Below are 6214 nucleotides of genomic sequence, written 5' to 3' on the forward strand. Positions count from 1 at the left end.
TGAGCATACAGTTGTATTTGCATATATATATATATATATATATACAAAAGAGAGAGGAGAGAGCGCATGCTGGGGAGGGGGAAGAAAATAACTCACAAGGGTACAGGAACTAAAAGCGTTTTGTGAAATATCACCACCATCCGGTATCTACAGTAGGATCAAGAGTCCATCAGTCTCACAGAGATGAAGGGGCAGTGATCCGTCAGGATTTCCAGGGTGCCTCGGATATTACACAGCAAACGTCCCAGGATTCCAGAGAATATCTCCTATGCTGGATGGCCGCTTTACTGTTTCGCGCTCGAACCGGCCTGTTCCTGCGCATGCGTGATGACGTAATGTCCGTGCGTAATGCGTGATGACGCTCCCTGACGCTTTTCATCGCACACGGGCGACTTTTTCAAAGGGTGATGAGGAAGGGATGCTGGGATATGTATATATACCCTTATGGTGTCCTAGCAACTCATAAATCCAGCTGACTGTAAGTAAGCTATGGGTGCACACTCAATAAACTAATGAATACCGCACTATTGATAAACAGAACTATGAAGAGAAAACAAAAAAGCTAATACTAAACAATTTGTTATGATCAAGTGAAAAACTATAAATGAACTCATATATATACACATACAAAATCAAATCATGTAAATGAAAACATATTAAAATTGGGTAAATTATGTCTAATTAGGTGGATAATGTGTAATACACATAACATATCAATCTGTAATTTCAACAGAAATAGACACCAACTCTAATACCAATATAGATATTAAATAACCTATAATTGTGGATAACCCAAAACAACAAAAACAATATAAAAAATATAATATATAAAAATATTGTGATAATGGGGGTATGGACTAAGTAAATAAAATAAAATAAATAAGAAGGGAAAATAGCTAACCTGACATCATATCCTAAGACAGGATGATATGTACCGATTAAGTGGTAATGTATTTAACTAACACACTACATATATGATGGTACTAAATGAGGTTAAGGGCCCAGATCAGGGAGATAATACTATATATACATATATACACATAAAAATATATTTTTTTGATAACAATAGAAATGCAAGTAATTACAGAATGCCAGCTTTCAAGATCAGAAAAAGATCTGGGAAGGATTCAGAAGGGCGGATAACAGAGGAGACTAAAGAAACTGGGAGAGTATGTCACAGGGAAGGCTCAGACCAGCGTACTGACATCCAGACACTCGTTCAAGCCACCAGGGGTCAAAGTACCCAACTGGTGGATCCAGAATGTTTCCCGTCGGCAGAGGATTTTAAAGCGATCGCCTCCCAGAGCACACGGAGAAATGCTCTCAAGTCCCATAATTGTCATTGACTTGGGATCTTGGTTATGTAAGGATTTGAAATGTCGAGAGACACTATGAATATTTAAACCCTTGATGACATTTCTCCTGTGCTCCAGGAAGTGGGTGCTAAGGGACCTGGTCGTGCGGCCAACATATTGTTGACCGCATACACACTGAATAAGATAAACTATACTCTGGCAAGTGATGGAACTATTGATACAATATGTGGTACCTCTGCTTAGGGAACAAAATTGGGATTTAATTAACAGATGTCTACAAGTGATACACCAGCTGCGTCCACATTTGTGATTACCCATAAGACCCCCAAGAACGGGAAGATTGAATGATTTAGCTGACTTAAGTTTAGTAGGAGCTAAAATACTCTTAATGTTTCTAGCCTTCCTATAGACTATGGAGGCTTTTTCTGGCAGGATGGACCCCAAATTGGGATCACACTTGAGGACGCCCCAATGATTATTAAGGATACTATTAATAGATCTAAAAGACTGGTTATATGTAGTTATAAACCTCACAATTGAGGAACCAGTATTAATAGATTCTCTTGGAGCATCATAACTCAAGCGCGTACCTTTGTCAGATTTAGAATTGGATTTGTTTAATTAAACAGACCTGTCCAGAGACCTAACTTTGCTGAAGGAGTCGGAGACCAGATCAGGATCATAACCTTTGGACAAAAATTTCTGCCCAAGTAAATGAGACTGGCATCCGAGACGAAGCCCTATCCTAGAGGGTGAAACGCGTAGAGGGGGAGATCGTGGTGTAGCCCTAGTGTGTGTTGTTAATAAAGTTGGTTGAAGATCATCTGGGAGTTTCTTTGAGTCGGTCATGCGCAGTAGCGCCGAAGTTCTTTCTTTCTCCTGACACTCACAGACGGCGGCACGCAGGAGCGGTGGAGGTGAGCAGGTCCCAGACCGGAGATGCAGCATAGGTAAGAATTTGACATCCCCCTGCACCGGTCAACTCAGTGGCCACGCTGAGCTCCCTCACACTTAGCTCCATAGACTATGACACCATAGGTGCAACTGCTGTTATACAGAAGCGCAAGACAGTCTTTTGGCATTTGGCATAAAAAATCACTGTCTCTAGTACAGTTTCTTTTTAGTCTATGAAACTGGCCTAGAGGAATATTATTTAGCCATTGTTTATGGTGATTACTGGACGCATGAACGTAGCTGTTAACAGAGACAGACTTAAATGCGTGGTTGTAATAATATTTGAGTCTGAATCTGAAGTGAGGACCAAATCAAGAAAAACTGTAGAAACAGCATCAATATCAAATGTAAATTTGAGTCCTAACTGATTATTGTTGAAGGAACTTAAAATACTTGAAAAAACTGACTCTTCACCGTCCCAAATAATAATGGTATCATCTATGAAACGGCCATAATACACGAGGCCCGCCCCAAGCTCCCCATTTAGCCACACAAATGTCTCCTCCCAAAAACCCATAAAGAGATTTGCATAGCTAGGGGCAAACCTCGTGCCCATGGCCGTTCCACAGATCTGTAAGTGATAAGTGTCTTCAAATAAAAAATAATTGTGTGTTAAAATAAAGTGAATACTTTGCAAAATAAAGTGCTTGTGTTTCTCTGGGAAAGATAAGTCCTTGTCAAGCCAATATCTAATGGCTTTAATCCCCCTAGCATGGTCAATGCAGGTGTATAGTGAGGCCACATCACACGTGGCCCATAAATAAGTGGATTTCCACTTAATATCTGAGATGGAGTCAATGATGTGGAGCGTATCCCTAACATGCGACCTGAGCTTAGCTACAAAGGGATGAAGATAATAATCAACATATTGGGATAGGCTCGATGTCATTGACTCCACCCCAGAAACAATTGGCCTGCCAGGGGGATTGAGCAAGGACTTATGGACCTTCGGTAAGTGATAAAAAACAGGAGTGCGTGGATGTGTGGTAAACAAAAATGTAAATTCCAATTTAGAAATAATACCATCCACCAGTGCATTAGTGAGAAGTTCCTTCAACAATAATTGGTAGCTGCCTACAGGATCAGAATCCAACAAGGTATCGGAGGCTGAGTCACCCAGGAGTCTACGTGCCTCCATGAGATACGCAGATAAGTCCTGGATGACTATGCCCCCGCCCTTGTCGGCCTGTCGAATAACAATATCATGATTGTCCTTTAATTTGTTCAATGCGTCCAGTTCACCTTTAGATAAATTCTTATTAACTTTGATGGATTTTGAACACAATGACTCAAAATCTCGTAGTACCAATTTGTAAAATGTGTCCACAAATCCCCCCTTGGACTGGTATGCGCTGCCCTTTCTCCACACCATAAAGGGACCTTTGATCTGTGGTAGCAATACATCACGAACTTTGCCCTTCATTCCCCGGGAGAGGACCTGGAGCCCGTGTTAAGGGGTGAAAAGTACTAATCCATGCGGGATCACATATCACAAGAGAAGCCAGCTGACGTTTTCAAGTGACTTTCATATGGGGTGATCGAGGAATCCCTGTGGTTCTGGCAGCACTTCTGGGCAACGATGCTTCATCCTGTCATGAAACAACTGGACATAAGGAGAAGAAGTTTCCACCGCTGAGTATTTATATTGTAAAAAGGTGTGACTGAAATGCAAGATTGTGGTGATTACAAATCATTGCTAAGAAGTGCACAAAAGCATGCCGTTTGGGCCAAGGTATTCTAATAGGGACATTACATACAGTAGGGAAGTGGTTTCCAACCTTTTTTTTGGTTAAGGAACCCTAAGTGAAAAACAATTTTCAAATGACCAGCAAATTGCAGGGAACCCTTTGTACTTTTTCACAGTTTGTATATTGTATCTTGTATTGTACTAGCGCTTATTCACTAATTTTTCACTTTACTATGGGTGTCTCGCTGCTTGCCAGACTCACACTTGCCCCCATTTTATCTCCATAACCCCTTGCTATTTCCCCATCTATTCTATTTAGTTTATCTGTCTCTTTCCCCTCTCCCCTACATCCTAGTTTAAAATCTCCTCCAACCTTTTTTTAACATTCTTGCACAGAAGATCCCTCTTCATTGAGGTGCAATCCGTCCTTAGAATAAATAAAGAGAAGAGAACTGGCAAAATCAAAATAAGTGCAGAAGTACTGACCTTGAGATGAAACTTTGAAGGTCATGTGCTGCCTTCGTGCATGCTGTTTTGGTGCAAGGAAATACTGTACCGAGAGAATTCAATACACAACACATTTGTGGGCATTAAGGAGGATGGAGACAGGTCAATAGCTGCTGAGGGATATTGTGAAGTTGTTAAACATCAGAAGTGTAGATAATGTAATATATACACCATTTTCCTTCAATGAAACAATATAATCTGCTTCAATTTCATCCATCGATTTATTTCAGTAGCATCATCGAGCAATGAGAGGAATTGGGGGAGGAGTTCATTTGTATATAGCAGGATGATAATGTGGACGTAGTCCTATATTTCTTGGCATTGGTAATCAACCGTTAACAACATTTGAATCCAGAACTTATAACAGGTTCTAAAATTGTGCCCGATTGCTGTTATAAATCTGCATTGTAGAAAGGATTTATGCATCATGTATGCTATACAAACAGTCTCCTATCTGTGGCTGTGTAAGAAATCGGGGGAACACGTCCCCCCGCGGCGTGTTTTCTCTTAACCTCCTACTGCACACCCCTACTCGCCGCTTACAGATCGCACGCAGAAGCCTTTGTGCCCTGCTAAGGCGGTTGGCTCCGCCCCCGCTCTCGGCGCGCATACAGTACGCGACACTCGTGCACCGCTCCCCAGCTGCGTGGCAACGGTGATCATCCCTTCCACCTGTCTCCTGCATCTGACAGCCAATCTCTGCCTCCGCGGAGGCCGCACCTCCGCTCCGCCCCTCAGCCCTATTCGTCCAGCCCTCCTATTTAGTTCCTGCCTTCCCACTCACACTTTGCTGAGCACAGTTCTATGTACTGTACCTTGTGTTCCCACGTCCCGGTTCTTGTTCCTGCCTGCCTGCCTTGCCTTTACCTTGCCTGCGGTTTGACCTCTTATGTACCGAACCAGTTTGACTTAGGACCATTCTCTGGATATCGACCCGGCTTGACTGAGGACCCTCTCTAGATACTGACCCCGGCTTGCCTCTGACCTCCCATACCTCTCCATCCCTGACCGCGGGACCTGGACACTCTACCATTCTACTGTCTCCAACCCCTGACCACGGCACCCCGGACACCAACTATTCTCCTGGCACCAACCTCCGACACCGGCAAGTATCAAGACTAACCCACTCTCTCCAAACCAGACCCCACTACCTTGACTATCCACTCCTCAGGCGTGCCTCCGCTGCTGTGGGTGGCGCAGTTCATACTTTCCAACCTCAGTACCGGTGTCCCGCCTTGTTCGTGGTGAGCGCAAGCGTTACAGGCTGTCAGCAGACTCAATTTGTACACTATCTGTCTTTTTGTGCTGAAACATGATTTGTACAGTGCTGTGTACACTTCTTGAAGTGCCGCCAATGGAAAGTATTCTGAACCCCCTGTTATTCATGTACTGTGTGATCATTATACCCTACCCCCTGTTACCCATGTACTGTGTGATCATTATACCCTACCCCCTGTTATCTGTGTACTGTGTGATCATTATACCCTACCCCCTGTTATTCATGCTTTGGCAATTCTGAAATGTTCTTCTGTCATGACAATAAAGCTGATTTGATTTGTGTGTTTCTCTGAATGAACTAATCCCTGGAAGATAACCAAGAGAGAAGGCTTTCCTAGTAAGCAGTGAAGCCTGCAGGCCTATGATGAAATCATAAGTTAAACATTGAACAGCTTCTCAACCTGGGTTTATTCCAGGACACTCCACCCTGTGCTGTCTTTGTATCTTGGTTCCTAGCAACGCGGCACCTGGT

This window comes from Ascaphus truei, chromosome 5, assembly GCF_040206685.1.
Source record: "Ascaphus truei isolate aAscTru1 chromosome 5, aAscTru1.hap1, whole genome shotgun sequence".
NCBI lineage: Eukaryota > Metazoa > Chordata > Amphibia > Anura > Ascaphidae > Ascaphus > Ascaphus truei.